At 46.0% G+C, this 24623-nt stretch overlaps 1 long non-coding RNA gene across 1 annotated transcript; it reads right to left on the bottom strand.

Annotated features, from left to right (window-relative positions):
- Window positions 1–391: 391 nt before the first annotated feature.
- Window positions 392–23889, bottom strand: LOC142441511 (uncharacterized). The gene is made up of 2 exons (XR_012782906.1): window positions 23675–23889; window positions 392–2190 (listed from the first exon to the last, which is right to left on the bottom strand). It is a non-coding gene; the product is annotated as an uncharacterized LOC142441511 (long non-coding RNA).
- Between the last annotated feature and the right edge of the window lie 734 nt (window positions 23890–24623).

Genomic DNA, 24623 nt, shown 5'->3' with positions numbered 1-24623 from the left:
AGCACATTTGTACATTCATTGCCCTCATCATTTTCAAAGCATTTGCTCTCCACTTAAGCCCTTGGCATCAGGTCCTCTTTTTTCCCCCTCCCTCATGAGCCCTTGATAATTTATAAATTATTATTTTGTCATATCTTGCCCTGTACAATGTCTTCCTTCAACCCCCCCCCCTTTTCTGTTGTCCGTACCCCTGGGAGGAGGTCACATGTAGATCCTTGTAATCGGTTCCCTCTTTCCAACCCACTTTCCCTCTACCCTCCCAGTATCGCAACTCATACCCCTGGTCCTGAAGGTATCATCTGCCCTGGATTCCCTGTGCCTCTAGCTCCTATATGCACCAGTGTACAACCTCTGGTCTAGACTTGCAAGGTAGAATTCGGATCATGATAGTGGGGGTGGGGGTGGGTGGGGAGGAAGCATTTAGGAACTAGAGGAAAGCTGTATTCTTCATTGGTGCTACATTGCACCCAGTGGCCGACAAATGGGCTTTGGATCTCCACTCTGCACTTCCCCCGTCATTCACTATGGTAAGATTGTTTTGTTCTCATGATGCCTTATTCCTGATCCCTTAGACACCTCTTGATCACACAGGCTGGTGTGCTGCTTCCATGTGGGCTTTGTTGCTTCTGAGCTAGATGGCCGCTTGTTTACCTTCAAGCCTTTAAGACCCCAGACACTATATCTTTTGATAGCTGGGCACCATCAGCTTCCTTCACCGCATTTGCTTATGCACCCATTTGTCCTCAGCGATCGTATCATGGAGGTGTGCACCCAATGATATGATTTTTTGTTCCTTGATGCCTGATAACTGATCCCTGGAACCTCATGATCACACAGGTGTGTTCTTCCATGTGGGCTTTGTTGCTTCTGAGCCAGATGGCCGCTTGTTTGTCTTTAAGCCTTTAAAACCCCAGACACTATCTCTTTCAATAGCCAGGCACCATCAGATTTCTTCACCACATTTGCTTATTCACCCACTTTGTCTTCAGTGGTTGTGTCGGGAGGGTGAGCATCATAGAATGCCAAATTAATAGAAGAAAGTATTCTTGCATTGAGGGTGTACTTGAGTGGAGGTCCAATGTCATTCTGCTACCTTAATACTAAACCTATAAATATATACACATAGATCTATTTCCCCATCTTATATATTTGCATATGTACATGTCTTTATCTAGACCTCTATAAATGCCCTTTGCCTCCAAGCTCTTTCCTCTATTTCCTTTGACTTTCCTCCTGTCCCACCATCTTGCTCAGTCCCGACCAGGTTTCAGCAATTCCTCTTGGTTACATTACCCTTGATCATGCCCTACCAAGCTTCCCATACCACCTCACCACCAATTTGGATCACTTGTTGTTCCCTTGTCCCTGGGTTTGTCAACACCACTTCCTTACCCCTCACCTCCGCCTATCCCATTTCCCCCCAGAACTGTAAGTCCCGTTGTTTTTCCTCCAGATTGTTCATCCAGCCTATCTTATTTAGACAGACCTGCGGAGATAATAACATGCGCAAAAACAAGACAGAGCAAAACCAAGCAACAATATACAACAAAACAATAACAACAAACCACTGACAAAGAACAAAACAAAACACAAGAAAGAAAAGCTTGTAGTTAGTTCAGGGATCGTTTGTTGGCCTTTAGGAGTGTTTCCCAGTGCAGTCTGTTGGGGCACCACGCCCTGGCCCCAAAGTCCACCTTCAGCATTCCCTGGGGATCTTGAAGCTCCATTCCCTTGCTGTTCCGCTGCACTCCCCCAGTGCTTTGCCTCGGTGTGGTGGGATCAGGTCAGGTGCAATTCCCACACTGTGTCTCCGGTGCTGGCCCCCGCAGGACCATGGGTCTGTGAGGGATGTCATGTCTCATAGTGGGGCTGGCCATGTGGTCCTCTTTGTGGACTGGCTGCTCCAATTGGGGTCATCGTCCTCAAGTCCTGGTGGGCCAGGATGTGCTCCACTCTCTCCTACACTTCCTTCATCTGCTCCCGTGTGCTCTGATCAGATATGTCCCTCTCCCGGAGCTGCAGATTCAATGCCGTCCTTTGAAATAAATTCTTCTGGGGGGAGGGGCAGGCGTCCAATTAGTATTTGGTACTGGGGCCAGCCCCCCAGACCTCTCCACTGGTTCCCTACTCCACACCGGAATGTTGTATTCACACCTTGAGCCACTGGGTTGAAGTCTGGTCCCTCTTTCCCTGTGGAGATATAAACAATACCTTTCCCTTGGGTGAATTATGGCCCCATGCCCCCGCTACCCATTTTTCCTTATTTTCATCCTTTTTTTTTCCTTTTCCCCACCTCCTCCCCAGTTGTCTACCATGTGCATCCCTGGATTTGATCTGGTCCCTGCCATACTACACAGTCCTCACCCCAAGACTTTTTATAACAATTTTTATTGTAAATTGAGTGGGGAGGGGTGTTACATGTCAGATCACCAACTTTGTATTCAACAGTTTAAACTGCTAAACAAACTCCCCAATAGTTTACCCTGCACCCCCGCCTTGTTTCTCCCTCCCTCCTGGATCCCTGCCTTCCAGTTACCACTGGTCCATGGACAAGCTCACTGTTTTAGGTTCCCTCCCTTTTGTTCTCTCCCTCCATCCCCCCAGCCCCTACTTAGCAATCTCCAAAGTCTGTTAGGTTTGGTCCGAGAGCCTTTATCTTTTATTTTTTTTCCCTTTATAACTAGTTTCATGTACTATGTGTACCGTTGTGATTGGCTGATTTCACTCAGCATCGTGTCCTCTAGAACCACCCATCCCACGAGGGGCTTCGTGGTGTAGATGTTTCTTAGCGATGTTTTTTTAGTATTGCATTGTGTGTGTGTGTGTGTGTGTGTGTGTGTGTGTACCAGAGTTTCTGTATCCGTTCTTCAGTGGGCATGTAGCTTGATTCCATCTTCTTACTGTTGTGAACAGAGTCACAGTGGACATGGGTGTGCATATGACTGTTCGTGTTGTGATTCTTCTCTCGTATCCGTGCCCAGCAGAGGGGTGCTGGGTCACATGGAATTCCTACTCCCAGATGTTTGCGGTAGTACCGGTCCCTTTCCACACTGATTGCGCATATCCGCGGAGTCTCACAAGCAGTGTATGAAGGTTATTGTTTCTCCACTGCCTCCCTAGCTTAGGTTATTTTCTGGTTTTTTGTTTTATGGGTTTTTTGGGGAGTGTTGCTTTGCTCTGGGGAGTTGGCGGCCGTTGTCTGTGTAAGATGCTATCACATTGTGTTGACTGGCATCCTGAATGACTAGGGAGGTGCCCATTTCTTCATATGTTTGTTAGTCATTTGGAGGTCATCCGTGGTGACCAGTTTGTTCATGCCTTTCTCTGACTTATTAAAATTGGGTTACTCGTGTTTTCCTTGAGGTATTTCATTGTTTTTTTTAATAGATTTTATGAAGCAATCCTTTGTGCATTGTGCGATCGTCAGAAAAATGTCCCCACTCCCTGGATTCTCTTTATACTCTTTCGGATGAAGCCTTTCGATGCACATAAATGTCTTCTTTTCGGTCGGTTCCACTTGTCGATTTTGTCATCTACCCTGTGTGTTTCCTTCATGACAGAAACATTTTAAAAGGAGCTGTGAGCCCTTACTACATGCTGATGGAGGAGGACTCTCTCAGCCATGGCCAGCACACTTGGGAATCAGCTAACGCTCTGAGCCATCCCCACGGTGAGGAGTATAAAGATCCGTGCTTGGCCATGCCTCCTCCTTGGCACTTCCGTTAGGGTCACTCAGCTCAGACTGGGTCTTACCCACATACCCACATCCTGGGTCTTACCCACATACTAAACGGAATTTCTTTTTCAAAGCTATGTATTTAAATCTGTTTACAAAAGAACCGTATCATCTTCAAAGTACTCTCTGTTACACTTAATACATTGGTCAAATCTGCGATTCCGTTCTTGGAAACATTGTTCAAAGTCATCTGGTTGGATGGCTGACAGACCTCCCTTGTTTTTTTTCTTCACCTCTTCTATGTCATCAAATCATTGTCCTTTCATGTCCTTCTTCATTTGCAGAAACAAAAAGTCGCATGCAGGGAGGTCAGGTGAGTCAGGTGCGTGGACAAGAGAGGCATGCTGTTTTTGTGAAATCCTGGCACACTGAGATGGCTGTGTGATCAAGTGCATTGTTATGGTGGCAAAACTAATCCCATCTGCCACAAATCAGGCCTTTTTGATTGCACGCTGTTATGCAGTCTTTTGAGAACCTTTAAATAGAAAGCTTGATTAACAGTCTGACCCAGTGGAACAAACTCCAATGCACAAGTCAACATTGGGGAAGTTGATGGACGTCCAGAATGAGCTTTGCCATCAAATGACATTTCACCTTTTTTGAAATGAGAAAACCATTCCTACACTAGGTTTTCCCCATAACACTGTCCTTGTAAGCTGTGTTCAACATCAGAACAGTTTCTGCAGCATTTTTCCCGAGCAGGAAACGAAATTTCACAGCTGCATGCTGTTCTCTTCAATTGGTCATCACAAAAACACGAGGCTTGAGCTAAACTGCTTTCACGAAAAAATTCACTGTGACGACATAGAACATTCCCAGGCAATGCCACTGAGTACACTGACTCAGAGTGAGTTGCATGAAGCTCACCTAGGGGGGAGGGAAAGATGCACTACATCTTCTGGGTTTGGGGGACACCTCCTCATTCTCACCTGATCACTGTCTCCATCCCAAGTCCCTCTGAGTGATGGCCAAGTGCCCAGATATTGAAGAATGCAAATATTATATGTTGGGTATACAAATAGTAAGTAGAGGCATCTTATGGTTTCCATTGGTCATGAAGAGTCTAACAGGTACCTCATTCCTAATTTTCTGTAGGATAATATCTATGCTCCTTGATGGTTTTTGTTAGGTACCATCAAGACCTTTCCAACGCTTAGTGACCCCTTGCTTTCTTGCCCTGTGGGCCTGGAAGTCTGCCATAGCTTCTCCTGAGTCAGCTGCTACTGTTTCTCTCTTCCTGTTTCTTGCACTTGTCCACTTAACCAAGTATGATGTCCTTTCCCAAGGACGGGGCTCTCCTGACAATAAGCCCACCGTATGTAAGACACAGCCTTGCCGTCCTGGCCTCTAAGAAGCACTCTGGCCTTACTTATTCCAAGCTAAGTCGGTTTGCCCTCTTAGCAGTCCATGATACTTTCAATATTCTTCCCCAGCACCACAATTCAAATGGAGCGATTCTTCTACAGCCTCTTCCGTATTCACTGTCCAGTGTTCCCATGCATATGCTGAAATGAAGAATGCCATAGCTTGGTTCCGGGAGTACCATGGTACCTTGGATTCATACAAGTTCCAAATGAGCACAATGAGGTGTTTTGAAATTCCCCTTATACCCAAGGTTATCCACAATTTATTACGGTCCACACAGTCAAATGCCTCTGCACAGTCAACGAAACACAAGTAAACATCTTTCTGGTGTTCTCTGCTGTGAGCCAAGATCCATCGGACATCAGCAATGATATCCCTTGTTCCATCTCCTCTTCTGAATTTGGCCTGAACTCCCTGGCAGTCCCCTGTCAATGTATGGCTGCAACCAAGCATGATGTCCCTTTTCGGGAACTGGTCTTTCTTGATAACATGTCCAAAGTAATGAGACCAATTCATCACCCTCGCTTCTAAAGAGTGTGCTAGTTCTAGTTCTTGCAAGACAGATCTATTTGTTCAGGCAGTCCACTGGTACCTACAATATCTGGTACCAGTCCACTGGTACCTCCATCATTCAAATGCATACTTTTCTGTGGTCTTTCTTATTCAGTGTTCCACTTTCACATGCATAGTAGACAATTGAACATACTATGGCTGGGGTCCCAGACGCCTTAGTCCTCAAAATGATATCCTTGTTCTTCAACACTTTAAAGAATTCTTGTGTAGCAAGTGTGCACAATGCAATGCCTCATTCTTTCACGAGGCACTGATTATGGATCCAAGCAAAACGAAACCCTGGTGAACAACTTCAATCTTTTCTCGATGGGCCGTGATGTTATTTATTGATCTAATTGTAATGAACGTGGTTTTCTTTTCCTTAAGCGGGAACCCATACTGAAGGCTACAGTTTTGCGTCTTCATCAGCCAGTGATTCAAGACCTCTTGAGTTTCTTCAAGCACAATGTGTCATCTGTGTATCATGGTGTGCTAAACAGAAAGATTTCCCCCAAGTTGTCTCCCCAAAATATGTTAGACTTAGAACACTGCTTGCAGCAAATGGTAAATGATTGTCAAGTTACCTCCCTGAAGGCAGTCAGCTCCTAGACTACTGTCTGGTCCCACCACAAGTAGACTTATGCCCTGCTGTTAAGGACAATGGGCTACTTCTCCCTAAAGGCTTGAGAACATTAGCTTGGTTCCTGTAGGTGGGGTTTACACCCTACTGATAATGGTTTCTATGGAGATCCAGACAACATGTCAAACCGGCTCAGTGACATCCAAAATTAGGCTGCCATCCTGAATCTAGGATCTGCTCATCTTGTGTCATGGATACTCCCAATCCCTCTTTCCTATTGTGTGTATATCCGTAGATTGTCCCCCTCTCATTGCTGTATAACCTATCGTGCAATCCCTTCCTGTGATGTATGCCTTTACCTGCAATTTGGGGGCTTGCATGCCCCCACCCAAAGGTATATATGCCTGGGTTAGCAATAAAGAGCTCTCTTGGACTCCCCTCTTGGCCTCTCATCAGTTCCCTCTCCTCTCCGGTCATCTCTCCCCTGTTCCCTTTCCCCCTTGACCTCCTTCCCCTCCCCCTCTCTCCTGCCATCTGGTCTCCCATCTCCACCTGGACCTCCAGCGGGGCTGAGGTGAGCATGCTACTATGAAATGTGTCTGACTCCATTATTTCAATCTCTCTTTTATCTCTCATGCTCTCTGACTTTATTTTATATATATATATATATATATATATATATATATATATATATATATATATACCGCACAATTGCACCTATCCAGTCTGCGATTAGTTGTTGGGGGTTGGCATTCCCCCCACGTCATGATTGTTAAGGGATCTTTCCTCCAATGTAGATGCCATGTTCTTCATATGGTCCAGTGTCTGGGATTATTTGCTCAGCATACAAATTGAGTAAGTATACTGAAATGATACAACCCTAACACACATCTGTGCTGATTTTAAACCATGCAGTATTCTCTTCTTCTGTTCACATGACTTCCTCTTGGTCCGTGTACTGGATCGACATAAGCACAATGGAGTTCTCTGGAATTCCCATTCACAATGCTATCAGTGGTGTGTTATGATCCTTTGTGAATAGTCAACAAAGCACAAGTGAACATCTTGCTGATAGTCTCTGATTTCAGCCAAGATCCATCTGACATCAGAAACAGGATCCCTGATGCCACATCCTCTTCTAAATCTTCTTGAATGATCACTAGCAACATTTTACTTGGGTGCGGTATTAATGATACTGATGGATTGGTTCCACATTCTTTTGGATCCTCTTCTTTGAAATGAAACAAATATGGATCTCTGTGGCCAGTAGCTGTTTTCCAAATTTCTTAGCATAGACCAGTAAGTGTTCCAGAATGTCAACAGCTTGTTGACACATTTTGATTGGTATTTTGTTGATTCCTGGAAACTTTTTCCACTGTGAGTGCCTTCCGTGCGCTCAGGCATAGGACCAATTGTGAGGGTGGTGCAGGACTGGGCAATGTTCCGTTCTGGTGTGCACAGGGTTGCTATGGGTCAGAACTAACTCAATGGCACTTAACCACAGTGCCTTCAGTACAGCTTGGATTTCCCCTTCAGTACCATCAGTTCTTGATTGTATGCTGTCTCTTGAAGGGATTGAATGTTGACCATTACTTTTTGACACAGTGGTTTTGTGAACTCCTTCGATCACATTTTTATGCTTCCTGAATCATTCATATTTTGCCTATAGCATCCATCAATATTGTAACTCGAGTGTTGACTTTTTTTCTTCAATTCTTTCAGTGTGATGTGCTTCCCTTTTGACTTTATAAGTGTAAGCCCTTGCACGTTTCATTATACTTTGTCTAGTCAAACAGCTCATTGAAATTTTTCTTTTTAGTTCTCTTGCTTCAGTCTTCTGTTCGCTCTAGCTATTCCATACTCGGGAACAAGTTTCAAAGTCTCTTCTGACTTCCTTCACGTCCTTTTAATGGCCTTTTGCTTCTTTTTGGTCTAATGTTCTTGATGTCACCCCACACACCGATGGTCTGTGGGATGATATCAAGAAAAGAATATCAAAAGCTACTTAATATCAGGGAATTGCTCTTTTTGGTCCTGTGCCCTCCAAAAATAGATGGGTTAAGATGCAAGCCCTTTGTATGTATGTAGCAGAAATATAAGACCTCAAACTGATTCTAAGTAATCATTTAATCCATATCATTGGCTGTTATAGCAGGTGACTAAGAGTGATTAGACTGGCAACTTAAGACCCTAGACTCAGAACTTTCCACTTGTATGTTTAGATATTGTTTAGTAAACCTACCCTGCTGTCTGTCGTCTAGTTGGCTTTGATAAACACCACTTTCAATCATTCTCATCTGGTTTCTGATAATGAGTGGCATGATGTAGATAGGGCTGAGTCCACGCATACGCAACATAACCTGCAGGGGATAACTGCAGAGGGGCTATGGGCCTGCTCCAATTTCTGAATATGACTGTCATAGATTTATTGCCTCGATAATAATAGAAGTATTAGATTACATGTAGACTTTAATATAGCATCACAGGTTACTTCATGTTACAAGTAGGTTATACAATTTGTTTTTGGTGCCTAAACTAGCAATAGGAACTCCATTGACCCACAGATCTAGCTGTCTGTCCCGACTGCATTACATCCTGATTGTGTGATGGTGGACATTTCTAAGCATATAGCATAGGGAACTATTAATACCTAGTGTGAAGAGTTATTGAGGAGACCAAATAAACACATGCATGGAAAGCATTTTAGCACAGAGCCTGGGAATTCATAGTAAATACTTAATAGCATATATTAGACATAGGAGCAATTGTGATTCAGTAAGAGAATTGTTGCCTTCCATGTGGGAGACTTTGGGCTGCTAATTGCCAGGTCAGCAGTTCAAATCCACCGATAGCTCCATGGGGGAAAGACGGAGCTTTCAACTCTTGTGAAGAATTACCGTCTTAGAAACCCACAGGAGCAGTTCTACCCTGTCCTATAGGGGTCGCTATGAGTTGGTATCAACTCAATGGCAGTGAGTTTGGTTCTGTTTATGCAGGAGACCCAGGCTTGATTTCTCATCAGTGCACCTCAAACACAGCCATCATCTGTCAGCCACTGAAAGCCCTATGAATTACTGTGGTCTGATCAGCTAACATGCATTATTCAGAAGGGCTGGATTCTTGTCGCAAGAGTCTGGAGTGGAAGATGACCTCATCTTTAACTAGCATTTAAAACATGAACTGGGTAGCAACTTGTGTTAGGCTGGATTAGCAATAGAAGACAAACCAGGGATATTCAAATGTATAAGAATTAACTTTATATCAAGGGAAAAAATGATATCAAGGAAGCAGCCAAGCCCAGCCTAACACAAGTCCGTGGGTTGGATGCTAGCTGGAGACCCCTCCATAGTTACAGAGTGGCAAACCGGGGAAGCAGGATGCTGGGAGATCACAGGCCCATGGTTGCAGAGGTTCGTGGACCCAAGATCAGCAAGAACAGAGCAGGACACTCACAGCCCCCAGGATCAGCACACCCAATGGCAAAAGATACAAAAGCCAATCAAGCAGAACGAGAGACCAGTTCTCCCCCTAATCTCCTATGAATAGGCCACACCCCCCAAAGAGATGTCATTATGCTCTGACTTGATTAATAGATTGGACTCCACCCATATCTTCTTACAGGTGCACCAAGTTGACCGGAAAACCCAGTCATCACACAGGTCTTCTCTTTAGTGCAGTCTTAGCTTAATGAAGAGACTTCTCAACCCTTTCTTTGCTGCCAGAAAGCACAAGCACAATAGCACTTGGTTTTTATTTACCGGTCGTTTGATCACATTGTGTTTATTTTGTAGTTACCTCCTCTCTGTAACTAGTAGTCCTGTATTTCCAACGGCGATAGAAGGATTCCTTTCAACATATGTTATTCAAGGTTGTTAGAATCCGTTAGGAAGGAGCTCTGGTGGCACTGTCTGGTAAGCATGGAGCCACTAACCACACGGTCAGCGGTTCAAATCCACCAGCGACTCTGGAGAACCATGAGGCGCTCCGTTGCTGCAGGTGCAGTGGATTAGCTAATGTGACTCTTCTAGCCAGAGTCTCTGTAACTCCCTCCAAATGACCTTTTCCGGCATAGGTCAGGGTCAGAAGGCAGGGGAGACACCGATCGGATTCATTGGTGATTGTTAACGGGATGCACTGTTTGCCATCCTGCTGCATATAAAATGAGCCCTCTGAGTATAGGAGAGGGAATCTTACGATGAACCAAGCAAAAGCCTGAGATGAAGCGCATCCCCTAGAACCTCAAATGCCTGCCTGCGCCGTGAACCTCCTGGACCCAGAAGCCAGCGTGACTTCGGAGGAGCAGCAGCAGAACCAGGAGCCAGAGCATGAAGGTGAAGGGTGGATTTTTTCCCAGCCCACAGAGCAAGGAACGCAGAGCGCTTAGGAGCTGGAGGTTGACTCGTGGAATTGGGTTCCTCTGGGCCCTTAACTGGGGGAGCTGGATTTGCTAACCCTAAAGCTGGAGCTGGGGGTCTCCGTGTGGAAGCTTCCCGGAGTGGGATACCTCTGAGCACTGAAGTTAGGGAGCTGGGTTTGCTGATCCACAGTTGGAGTGGACTGCCTTCGAGTAAGGAGAAACAGCGAAGTGGCAAACCCTTTGCACATGTGTTAGCAGCCCTAAGGGAACTCTGGAACACGTGTCCAGGCACAGCTGTGTCCTGAGCACTGCTCACTGCTAACATCCTAAATAACCCCTTTCCTCATCACTACTGCTTGTGAGGGCTATGTAGCCATTGCAACAAATAGTAGAACTAAAAGAAAAAGTAGAGACTGATGCATGAGCGACCGAACACAGTTCCCATCATCCTTGGGAAACCTCCACAGGGCTGCTCTGAGTAAGATGTGACTCAGTAGCAGTAACTTTGGCTTCAGTGTAGGAAGGGCCCAAGTGCATGATCCTTCTAGTTGTGCCTTTTTGAAGAAGTAGCCTAGATAGAATACACTCTCGATTAAATATATAAGTAGCCTGCTATTCAGGATTAAAAAAATAATAACCTTTCGTTCTCAGGGGACCTTTTTATGTGTTCCTTGTAAGTAGTGTTTGGATCACCTCTCCATGTTCTGGAGAGCAATTCAATTTACGGGAAGAAAGGCTCTAAGCCCCCAGCCCCCCAGTAAATGGGGGAGGGGTGAAGAAAGGATCTCTTAGCTCCCCGGTAAATGGGGGAGGGGAGAATTGTGGAGAGCCAAGCCCCTTTCTTTAGCTTTGAAAGCAATCCCTTCTCTGTGATGCATTAGCATCCTGGATTTTCATTTTCCTTCCAAAGGAAATTTTTCTGCTCAGCAGTGTGCCCCTTTGTTTACCCCTGTGTGAATCTGCTCCCCAGGACTGAAGGAGTGTTATTCTTCTTCACTTTTCCTGCTCCAAGGGGTGGGTGGGAGGCTGCAAGGGAGTGTCAGTGGCCAGAGCCCATGTGCCTCCACTTCCCCCAGCAGGGCTTGGACACAAGCCAGTGAAACAAAACGCTCTAGTCAGGCTGGGTGTTTTCACAGCTGGACAGTGTTTGGGGCTAGCAGGAGGGTGGGGAGGGCACCGAAATGTCAGCCTCTGCCCAGCAGAATCAGACAATTGAGAGATGCCTGAGGCAAGCAGATGCCTGGAGTCTAAGGGCCTGAGTGTCGACAGAAGAGGCTTTGCCCTGTGGGGGAAAGCCCATGAATCAGGGTTCTGGTTGCAAAGGGCTGTCATTGAAAGCTGTTCTTTGTTTAACCTGAGAACTTAACAGCTTTCTGGCCTGAAGATGTCCCTGCCTTGATCTCCACTGGGCGGTTGGCTGAATCCCGGCCCAGAAGGTCTCCTTTCTAGAGCATCAGAGAAATGTACAAGGATCTGCAAGGAAACTTTGTTCTATTGGTAAGGCCATCCCAAGCCCCTAGCCCCCCAGCCTTGGGAGCATAGAGCTCACTGCTCAGAGGGGCCCATGAGCCACTCCAGGTGGTTGGAACCTCTCTAAGTGTCACCAAATCTTAGATGCATTTGCACCTGTTCTGGTAAAGGATACATAGCTTTCAGCAGAGTCTCAAAGTGGTCTATGAGAAGTTACACCCCCCACCCCACCCCGCCAAAAAAACAGAAATAGTTCCGCTGGGTGGAGCTTTCATAGGACGTATTTTCCCCCACTAAGCAAGCATCAAGCAACCTGCTCTGAGTTAGTGCACCCAGTGGTGTCTCCAGGGAAGGTTCTCTCTGGTCACAGTGAGTTTTTTTCATGAAAGCAGTTTAGCTCAAACCTGATTTTTTTTGATGGCCAATTTCAGAGAACAGCATGTAGCTGTAACATTTTGTTTCCTGCTTGGAGAAAACGCCACGGAAACCGTTGTCATGTTGAACAGAGTTTACAAGGATGGCGCTATGTGAAAAACTCAAGTGTACGAGTGGTTTTCTGATTTCAAAAAAGGTGAAATGTCGATTGATGACAAACCTCATTCTGGACGTCCGTCAACTTCCCAAACAGATGAAAATGCCAACTTTTAGTGTATTTGGAGTTCATTCCACCAGGCCAGACTGTTAATCAAGTGTCCTATTTAGAAGTGCTGAGACAATTGCCTAACAGTGTGACCAAAAAGACCTGATTGGTGGCAGATGGGACTGGTTTGCCACCATGGCAATGCACCTGCTAATGCAGCCATCTCAGTGTGCCAGGTTTTGGCAAAAAACAGCATGCCTCTCTGGCCCCACGTGCTTTACTCCTCTGACCTCACTCTGTGTGACTTCGTTTTTTTTCCCTAATGCAAAGGGCCATGGAAGGACAGCGATTTGCTGGCATAGAAGAGCTGAAGAAAAAACGAGGGAGCTGCTGTCAGCCATCCAAACCGATGAGTTTGAATAATGTTTCCAAGAACGCAATCACAGATTTGACAAATGTATTACGTGCAATAGAAAGTACTTTGAAGGTTGTTTGGGAAACAACCTTGAGGGGGTGGGGGGATGATTCCAGTTTTTTGGCAGGACCTCTTTGTAGGAGCCTAAAAAGTTATAAACCATTGCCGTTGTTATACACCAGTGTCTATCAAGTGCCTGTGAGAATGTGTTATCGTTGAATGTGGTTAAGCAAGAGACGGCTAATTTAGACTCACAATAGCTTGGTTCTTCCAAATAACACACACAACTTGACTCAGATTTAGATCTGCCCACTATAGATCGAGGGTGCTCCCTATTGAGAGAGATACAAAAGAAGGAATCAAGATGGCGGGGTGGCCCACACCGGTTCCGTGTCGACAGCTAGCTGACAGGCTGGCACTTGGAACCCATCTGGAGGCCTCTCAGAAGACAGGCTGGCAGTCTGCTGCCAAGAGGTCTTCAGCTGGGCAGCCCCTTGGATCAGTCCACATGCGGCTGCCATGAGTCAGGATAGACGGAACTAGCAACTCTCATCATCCCCCTGCCAGCAAGTTGAGCCAAAGGCATAGTGACCCTGTTGGACAGGGAGGAATTGTCCCTTTGGGTTTCCAAGGCTGTCAACTTCATGGCTGCAGACTGCCTCATCTTCCTCCCGTGGGGCGGATTCAGACAGCTGAGACTCTAAGCCAGTGGTTCTCAACGTCCCTAATGCCGTGACCCTTTAATACAGCTCCTCATGGTGTGGTTACACCCCCCCCCAACCATACAATTATTTTCGTTGCTACTTCATCACTGTCATTGTACTACTGTGATGAATCATCATGTAAATATCTGATATGCAGGATGCATCTTCATTGTTACAAATTGAGCATAATTAAGCATAATTACAGCATAGTGATTAATCACACAACAATATAATCATCTATTGTGAAATATTTATGTGTTTTCTGATGATTTTAGGCGACCCCCTTTGGGGGTCGAACGACCCACAGGTTGAGAACCGCTGCTGTGAGATTAGGAACCCCTCTGTCACCAAGGCTCCTTGAAGGACGCTGGGACACCAAAGGGTCCTATTGGGTAGGTGGGACCTAGCAAGGGGCGAGGCTGCAGAGCCAGAGGAAGCAGGCCAGCTGGCAGGCCGGTGCCACCATCAGGAAGTGGAGGTCTTCGCAAAGAAGGGGAGCCAGGGGATTGAAGGACCCGACATCCGTGTCACTTGAGAAGCAGGGGAGGTTGCTTGCGTGCGGAAGAGATAACCAAAACGTACTTCCAGGCGTTTTCAGTGGGTTGCGTGGCTCAGATTTTAGAGTCACGTTAGGTTAGCTGTGGGATACACTGATGACATCCATGTTCATTGTGAATGTCACAGGAGACAAAACAAAGGCAGAGAGAACGAACTTGCCCAAAGCAGAACTGGATCTAAGGCCCCAGTGTCTGATTCTTATCCCAGTGGGTTTTGTTTTCTTTCGCTGATGCTGCCCACCTGCCTCCCTGAGTGCCCTATATATACTGCAAGGTCAAACTAGGGCTATTGCAAGAAGATAAATTTTGGTTTACAAAAGAAAAAAAAAAAGGTATGTTCTTATATGGAATTGACTGCTGAGTGAGATGGCGAACTCACTCACAAAGAACATCTCTGAGAGAATGGGTATGGTTGCCTCTTGCAGCTAGAACAATCACCACTAACCTAGTGTCTTTAAAAACACAAATGCCTTATTACTGTGCAGTTCTGCAGGTCAGACATGTAGAGAGGCTAGCGAACGTGTTTCTATTGAAGACTTCAGGAAGAACTCATTTACTCACCTCCCTTAGCATCTGCTGGTCGCCTGCACCACTTGGTTACATGCCGCTTCTTCCACCTTCAAAGCCAGAGACACAATCTCTTCAGTCGTCCTTGGATTCACATCTCCTTCCCTAACACTGACCTCTTACAAGGACCCGTCTACGTCACTGAGATAACCTCATCTTAATAGCCCCAAGAGAGTTACACCTGCAGAGTCCTTAAATCAAACCAGAAACAGACCCACGTTTGTTAAACTGGGTAAAACAGAATGAGAAGTGGAACAGGGAAGGTTGAAGCCCTGCGAGACACTATCTCCTTCTTAGAGATAAAGGGCTGTGTACATGTGGTACAGCAAGCAAATCTCTTGCCCACTATCCTTTCAGCAGAGTCAGAATCGGTGGTGTCCCACTCCAAGACAGCCGCCAGTTGGGTGTGAGCTGCTCACCACAGTGTAGACAATAATCCAGTGTCCTGCATGAGGCTCCTGAAAGGGCTTACTACATCTCCCAGAGTCTCCCAATCCAGGCTTCAGCCCATCATTCTTCCAATACACTTATTTTTACTATTGTTCTAGGTTATCCAATTTTTTAAAAAGTGGATCTATTCTAATTTTTCATGGGACATACCTGAACTGGTTCAAATGGGCTTGGAGCACTTAAATCGATATATTCGCAGGATCTGAGATGAGAACATGGACGTTTGGCGGCATTGGGATACATTAGTCGGTCTACTGCACAGCGGACTATGTAAAAGACATTGGCTCTAGCACTGATGCTGAAGCAGACCTGAGCTCAGGCCCTGGATGAAACAACCACTAGCAATGTGGCCACTGTGCCTTTGAGTGTCTGCTCCCTCATCCACCGTGGAGGCAAGCATCCCACTATTAGCAGGAGGACACTTGGTACTCTGTGGAAAACGTATGGCATATAGTGTTCCCTCAATACAGGGCAACCATCTATGTTCAAGGAACTGCTCAGAAGGTTCTCACCAGACAAACTCAGTAGGAGAAACTCTATCCTCTACTAAATGGGCGATTTGGCCTTCAAATTCCCTTCTGATCCTGAGGTGGCTAAAATATGAAGGGGTGAAATATTTCTCAACAACTTGCTCCACAGGCTTTGGGACCTTGCTGTCTGACCTAGGCGCTGCGCGCTGATTGTATCACTCATTCCTGTGGTCCGGCTTGAGCAGGACTAACCACCTGGCCTGGTGTGTAAATGATTGGCCAGACCAGGCAGCTGAGACCAGCACGCACTCCCTCCTTCACATCTGTCCACAGAGCTGGCGGCAAGCAAGGCGGTGCCAATGAGCAGAAACAGAGGGGAACACCTCGCTTTCGGGATTCCAGAGCAATAGAGTGTACGTGGACATTTCTTCTCAACGTCTCAAATTCTTCGGTGGAGACTGGAAGAGTGTGGGTCCTCATTGCTGCACCCTGGCTGAGGTTGAAAGAAGAATCTGCATTCAAAAGCAGCCCTCACGGTAGGTGATCTTCCTGGTCACTCCTGATCCCCAAAGAAGCGCTCTGCAAGGCTTTCTAACCAGGGCGTTCTTGCTGATGTCTACTGAGGCGATGCGCTAGAGGTGGGACCATCTCTGGAGAATGCGATCATTTGTTCTAGAAAGTGGGTTGCATTTTTCTTCCTTCTCTTTCTTGTCTGGAAATGGTTGTTGCTGCTGTTCTTCATGTTTCAGAAATCTGGGAGGTGTTTGCTTTTGTTATATGAAATCACTCGCCCGTCGTTAGCAGGGAATGTCTGCTCTTGTACATACCCATAGCGTTGGAAATCCACAGGGACAGTTCTACTCGGCTATGGACGGACAGGGTGACAGTGAGTGTATTTTGAAGTTGTCATATTATTGATAGTTTCACAAGCATGGCTTTGTTCCAAAATTTGTTTGATTGAATCCACTTTCAAGTTCTACCAGAAAGGACAGTTTACATAAAATGGAGTGGGCAGTGCCCCCTCAGAGGGCTGTGGGGGGGGGGGGCATCTCTCAGGAGGCTGTGTGTGTGTTTTCCTCAGTGGAGCCTAGAGAGTTAAAGTCTTGAAATTGCTGGAGCGGAGTCAAGCCTGTTTACCTAAGCTTATCACAGCGAGTGAGCAGGTCAATCATTTACTGATACAAGGCTGTTTCCTACCTTTGATGGGGACCACTACAGCCGTGTCTGGTTAAGTCTCCGTATAGAATAAAGAAAAGATCAAAGTAGGAGGCATTTGACTCAGAATCTATAGCCCAAATCATCTCTCCTGTCTGTGGTCACTTGTATCCTATGCAGGGATTTCATGCCAGAAGGTCCTCCTAGCTCAAACCTCAGCAAGACTGATATACAAACCTGGCACCTGGTCTCACCTCCGACACAGCAGCTTGTGGCTTTGGAGAGCGTGTCCCCTATGACCAGAGATGTGTAGGAAGATTCAGTAAGCATAGGATAAGCTCTTAGAACATCTTTGAAGGAGAGAAAAAGTTATTAAATGATTATCACAGGAACCTCGCTTTCTTTTTCTCCTCCAAGTCCGTACATTCTGGAAATATTACTTTTAATGAACATGATTCTGCAGTCTTGAATATAATCCCTCTAATAACAAAATTGTGGTCACATGGTCACATGCACATACACTTATGATGGCTCCTGACTCTTCTAGATCAGCGGTTCTCAACCTGTGGATCGCAACCCCTTTTCATAACTGAAGCAAAATAACGGCGATGAAGTAGCAATGGAAATAGTTTTATGGTTGGGGGGTCACTACAACATGAGGAACTGTCTTAAAGGGCTGCGGCATTAGGAAGGTTGAGAACCACTGCACTAGATGGATAAGGCTTATTGGTTCACATTCCTTTTAGGGAAGGAGTTAAGTCATATATTAGAAAAGGTGACGATTTACATTTTTTGTCAATTATTTATGAAACAGAATGACTTCCCTCCAGTGAGACTTGTGGCAGGGATTTTCAGAAGTCTTGGCAGTTAACTCGATACAAAAGTTGAGTCCAAAGTGGAGTCTGACCCAGACACAAACCCTGGGGTCATTTTGGATAAACCTGTCATTACTTCCGAGGAATGCCATGGAAAATTACAGAGAACTGATGGATTTCTGTGTAGATATAAAGTCCTGTAAAATATTAAGTGTCTGCCTGGCCTGTATCCAGTGTATGTTTATAGATAATGCGTGTGACAAGGGTGATTTTGAAAAGGAAGAAGGGTGTCATGGTAGTCCAAGTCATTGACCAGATTTACCCACAATTCACTCTGCTGCCTGAGGGATGGATCCACAGGTTTTACCTACTCGTCCTGTGTAACATGTGCCTCAAGGCCCTAAACACACTGACATCAACACTGGAGGAGGTGAGGGGAGATTATGCTTGAGACTGATTAAATGAACAACTCGACTCATCGCTGTGGCTTTGACTCTGACTCAGTGGAACAGCCTGAGAAGAGTGCTCAAGGTTGTAAATCTTTATAGAAGCAAACTACATCATCCTCTTGCAGCGTGGCGGGTGAGCTCAAACCAATAACCTTCTGCTTAGCAGATGGGCATTGACCACAGGGGTACCAGTCTAGCTCCAATACCAAACTCACAGCCATCAAGTCAATTCCAACTCATAGCGACCCTATAGGGTTGGGTGGCACTGCCCCTTTGCGTTTCTGACATTGTACCTGTTGGTGGGAATAGAAAGCCTCATCTTTCCCATGGAGTGGCTGATAATTTTGAACTACTGATGTTGTAGTTAGCCTTGTTCCATTGGCTGTAATCTCTCCAAGAGTAGGCGTTTCTTCCAGTGTACCTGAGTGCACTTGGACCACCAGCTTCTAGGTTAAAGAAGAAATGCAAACCACTGGTTTCACCTAGGGACCATTATTGCATTCTCATGTTAGGATATTAGAGTCCGAAAAGTTTGATCCTTTCCCCAAGACCATCACAGTTAGAAGAAGAGTCTGGGTGCGCCCTCTCAAGCTCAGTGCTTTTACCCCGCAGCCATGGATTTGAGCGCATGCATCAATGAGGGGGTGGGGGGTCGCTGAGAGACGCAATGCCAATGAACACAAAGTTTCTCCTTGGCTCTTGGGTATGCCATATTGATGGCCAGTCAGAGGCCACTCAAGCTAGAGGCCAAGTAGAGGCCAACGTCGGGCTAGACTGGATCTTCTTTGAAGGAAGTAAAGAGAAGAAAGCATTCCTCCTGGCTGGCCCCAATCACAGAAATCTCTGCTTCAAAACTCGCTGTTGTTGAGTCAATTATGACTCATACCAACCCTACAGGACCGGGTAGAACTCCCCCTCTGGGTTTCTAAGACTTTCCATCTTTATAGGAGGAGATAGCCTTGTCTTTCTCCCATGGAGAAGCTGGTGGTTTCGAACTGTTGACCCCCACATATAACTCAGTAGAACACCAAGGCTCATTGTAGGTCGTGGATATTTCCTAAGTGTGCTGTTGTTATGGTGCTGCTGCCATAAGATGGTTTCCGATATACGGCAGCCCCTGTGTGCAGAGTAGAAGTGCTCCGGAGGGGTGTCAAGGCTGCCTTCCAAGATAACTCTGACTGGATTCAAACTGCGAAAGTGTAAGCTCGTGGTTGATCACTTAACCCCTTTTTGCCACCCAGATCTTCTATTATTTCCTAAATCCACCTGGGGAATTCCTAGGCCAGGAATTACCCCTCTCCCTCAAGTCCATGGGTGGAATCCCTCAGTAAAATACAACGTCTTAACTATTTCCAAAGAAAGAAATGACCCCACCCCAGTCTTTCTCTAGGTAACTGAAGAATTTAATGAATATCTAACCCCAACTCAGCTGACAGCCACTCATTGAAATCCAAGGGATTTGGGCAGAAAGAGGATTCGAGCAAGAGTAATCATCAACACCACAAACACCAAGGCTTCCAGCATCGAAACCCAACGTGACCAGGGTCCGCTCAGAGTCCAAAGGGCGTATTGTGCTTTTTAGTCAGTAAATAGGTAATGTGCCACAACAAGCTCCCTTAAAGAGTCTCGCGTTGGTTCGGATCCATCCTGAATATCTCAGTAGCTGTCTGAGAGTCAGACCAAGGCAGCCACAGTTCCGGAGCATTTACAAGCTCAAGATCGAGACACGCCATGTATATTGTAACCGGATCAACATCTTTGCACAAAGGGCTGCTGATTCTGAACTGACCCGCCTCTTACATACCTCAAGAGTGTGATAGCAAAGGCCTTAAAAATGGGAACTACAACAGTTAATCCACCGAGGAACCTTTGCTCAGACAACTTGGACCCACGTGAACTGTGCTTACAAGGGAGCTGTGAAAAAGCTCATGGGGAAATAAATTGAACTGAGTGATAATGGAATTGAAAGATAATGCAATTTGCCCATGGAAATCTTGAAGCCCCTTCATACAGGGCAGTGTGTTTGTTCTCAAACAGAATCTAGAGAAAAGGTTTCTAAAACGTTAAAATACAATGCCTTGTACCAGTGGCGAGGATTATTGTTTGTTTTTAAATTAAATTCTCATGATAAATCCATTCAGCTTTCCCGACTCGTAGAGCTAGGAAGACAAGGTAAAATCTGAGTCAGGGTCTGTCTGCTTCCATGGCTCGTGTTCTTCAGCCTTTTCTTGCAAGAAAGGCACTCAACTGTCTCCACTTGGCATTCTACATATCCAAGGGGTAAGGAGTTCTCTCTGAGTTGTCTGCTCGAACTTTCACAGCAGCTGTTCCTCCCCTTCTCCCCCAAGGTGTTCTTGATCCTACACAAGTATAGGCCTCAACAACTCTGTGTTTCTCTTTCCGTAAGGAAGGGAACCCAAAAAACCTTCGTACATACATGTGCAAACTAACCGACACAGACTCACAATGGCCCAGGGTACAGCTCTTGGGTCCTTTCTAAAACCAAAAGAGAGCTGGTGTATGATCATCATTTTCTTCTTCTTCTCCTTCTCCTTCTCCATCTTAAAAATATAACATTTTCAAAATATACCAAGAGAAGAAAATGCCTTAATTTCTGCTGTCCAATGTGTCCAATGCCTATGTTCCTTACAACTCTCCAACCTGTCCAATGGTTGTATTTAATCTTCATCACAGCCCCTTACGATGGGTATCATTTTCAGGTGATAACCTTTCAGGTAGGGAACCGGAGACTCTGTCAAGGCGGGTGCCTTTCTCAGTATCAGTCTCACGGGACTTAGGACTCCGAAGTCTTTGCTCGTCTGTCTTACACACAAGCAGTTCTCCGGATTCCTGAGGGCCGTGAATGCTAGTACTGGAACCCGTGAGCTTTGTATTTTATTTTATTTTTTTAAAAGAAATGTTCAATATGCAAGGAAGCCACAGCCTGGCTTCAAAGGCCCGCTCCAACACTGATGGCTTTGCTTCACACTGGAATTCTTTTAGAGCTGCGTGGTAATGCCGTTGCTCTAATTAGATCCCCATTGAGGCGCGGAAATGAAGACACTCATTGTTAAGTCACAGTATCTGCTTTAAAGGCAAAACCCTTTTAAGCCCATGTGCCGGTGAGTATGGAATCAAGGAGCTCTTGCCAGGAGAAATGGGAGCGGCCACTCTTCCCTAATCGCTTGTCTGCCTGTGGGCCCCGGTGCTTAGTAGGAGTTACACAAAGGACCCTGAGTCACCTCTCAGTACACACAAGCCCCAAGCACCCACTGACATGGACTGATGCTACCTGTTGGGATGCTAAGCACAGGATGCACAGACTGAACCCCTCAGAAGTTCCACGGCAGAAAGAGGAGGCTGTCTGCTCCCATAAAGATGGGTAGAATCGAAAATCCACAGGGGCCGTTTCACTCTATCCTCTAAGATCGCTCTGAGTCAGCATCGACTAGATGACCGTGGCTTTGTTGTTTAAGGTTTCTCTCCACTAACCGGTGACTAGTTGAATGCCTCATTGGTCAAGTCAAAAAAAGGATAGGGACCCTAAAGAAGTTCTCCTACAAATTGGGAATCCATCGTGGGTTAGGGTCCCTACCTCAGCTGCAACCACCTGAAGTTACAGGAGGAGTTTGGTGTCCAGTGGAAGGTGGGGTACACCTTTACTCCCCAGTTTCTCTGACCTCAGAGGCCCTAAGAGTCTCAGCACAGGAGAACCCATAAGCTCTGGTCAGTGAGCAAGCAAAGAATATGAAGCGTTTGCCCCTGTCCCACTTCAAATTGGAAGCTCTCCCCCTCTTCTCTGCCATTCCAAGGTCAAGTTCCTCATGGGAGCAGTCCAGGAACTAAAGGTCAGCAAGAAAGCTGGCAATTCACCGGGCCTTGGAGAGGTTCCCAGAAAGTAACATGAAAATAAGATTGTGTTCACATAAGACCTCTCTGTGTGAGAGAACAGGATTCAAACCGTTTGCATTTGCGGTTTCACTAGGCACTTAAGTAACCTTCACAGGGTCCCTCTTTTTTTTCTTTCCTGAACCCAAAACAGTATCGAAAATACTTCCTGCGGAGAATTCTAAGTAGGCAGAATTCTTTTTTGGTCATCAGTGACCTGCTGTTTGCAAGGATGCCTTTATAAAGAGAGCATGTTGACTGGAGTGCCTACGTCCCTCTGTGGAACGATGGCCTTCATGCGTGAGGTCTGCTTCGTGTGATCTCATTCGATTACACAAGGGAGGCCGCTGAAAACGTGGCTCATGTGCAAGCAGGCTGCGAGCAAAGGGGAACAAGAGAGGCTGCCAGAAGACGCTCCAGTGAATGATGTAAGGAAAGCCATCCTACATCCAGATGACTCCGGGGTGCTGGGCTGCTAACTGAAAGGTCTGCAGTTTGAACCCATCAGCTGCTCTGAGGGAGAAAGACGAGGCTTACTGCTCCTATAAAAATGAGCTAAGACCAAGGGCGCACGTAGAAATAAAATGTGTGGAAAATGATGATGGCAACATATGTACACATGTGCCTGACACAATGGATGGGTGAATGGATTGTGATAAAAGCTGTAGGAGCCTCCAATAATATGATTTTTTAAAAAGGTGTTTGGAAGTCAATAGAGGAAATTCACTCTGTCCTTTAGGGTCACTTTGCACTGGCTCAATGGCAGTGACCTTGGTTTGGGGGATCTGGATGACAGTGCCAACCTCTGAGGAGATACACTCACAGTTTCACACACATGACTCTGTCCCTCACAATACCAGGCTCTCTTTCCCAGGGAGGAAGCTCTATCATAAGAGAGAACCATTTCCCAAAACCTGACCACTCTCTGCCAGATTCAGCTTTCCGTTTCTTTTTGCAAAATAAAAATTCCCCTGACAAGAGAAGCCGTTATATATTTGTAATGCTAACTGGCAGGCCCACAGACAGAACATAGAAAAGAGCCCTACATGGGCATCCTATTGCTGACTCCACACTGCTGTCTTCCTCTATGGGTGTGGGCCATTTCTGCACTCCCTGATATGAGCTCAGTTTCAGGGCTTCACAGGCTGCATTTCACTGGAAATAACCACAAACATTTATTGAAGAGCTCACCTCAGCTCACTGACGGGCGTCTAGTCATTGCTTAGTCTTTCCCAGAATTGTGTTAGACACCGATTTAAAAGCAGGATTAAAAAAAAAGATTTTAAACTTCCCAATTGAGCCCAACCATAGCCTTCTTAGAGTCCTCTGTGTATGTATGTGTGCTTTTCCCTCTTGTAAATTCCCCAATGAGGAAAAGTTCTCCGTAAATATTTATTGATGATACTACATTGGTAATTAACTCTGAAGTTCGTAGCGAAAGCAATACAATAAACATCATCATCGTAAGACTTTGGAACTGCCGGGACAAGCTAAAGAGAGAACTGCAGAGCTGAAAGAGTTAACCTGTCAGGAAGAGAGAATAGTGTCTTGAGGATCTACTTACTCCACCACCATCAGATGACAGAACGGCACAGTAGTTAGAGACCCGGAGCAGCAGTTAAACTCTTGCCTGCTAACCGACAGGTTGGCGGTTCTAGCCCTGCCAGGATCCTCCTCGCCAAGAAGCCATGGCATTTCCTTGTCATCGTGACAAGGAAATAAAAAAACCCAACCCACTGCCATCATTTAAGTTTGACTCATAACACCCCTATCTAGACAGTGCTTCTCCAAGGCAGCAGACAGCCTCGCATACAGGCTTGACCCTCTGACTTGGCCATGTCCAATGGATGTGCTATGAGTCAGAATCAACTCTACGGTGGATCTGGTGTTTTCTTTTATGGCTTTCTAAATAAACCGAGGTTGTTAGAAACGACGTGATTTGATCAAGGTTATAAAAACAGGGCAGTGAGTCAGATGAAACTGTGTGTGCTGGGAGAAGGGGGTGGGGACGATGTCAGCAACAGGAGGAAGAGTGAGGGAATGATCTCTGCCTTCCGGGACGGACACAAAACAATAGCCAAAGGTTATGTAAGGACTTGACATTTCCTTTGCCTCTGGAGCCTCTCCCTGTCCTCCAGCCCCTTCCCTCACCTACTCCCACTGCCCGGCCCAGTTACTCACCCAGGTTCTTGCTCTGTGGACACATCTGCCCATGTCTAGTCTTGCAAGCTGCCTGAAAGGCTATTTGTCATGAAGAGAGGACATGCACAAGAAATAGACTGCATCAAAGTGCTTCCCTGGGGCCCTGAACCAAAAGGACAGTTTTCTTGGGAGCCGCTGCCTGTCCACTTTTAATCTGCAGAAATGAACGGCAAGCAGGATGACTAGCAGCAGGAACGACGATGCTTCATTCCAGCATGAATTTTGGTGTTTGTGCTTGACCTCTGAGGTCATCGCACATCCCTCTACTCCACTCCCCCACATCAAAAGACAGCAGTATGCTTGTCCACGGT

Source organism: Tenrec ecaudatus, chromosome 2, assembly GCF_050624435.1.
Source record: "Tenrec ecaudatus isolate mTenEca1 chromosome 2, mTenEca1.hap1, whole genome shotgun sequence".
NCBI classification, from domain to species: Eukaryota; Metazoa; Chordata; class Mammalia; order Afrosoricida; family Tenrecidae; genus Tenrec; species Tenrec ecaudatus.
This window is presented reverse-complemented; position numbering and strand designations above follow the sequence as displayed.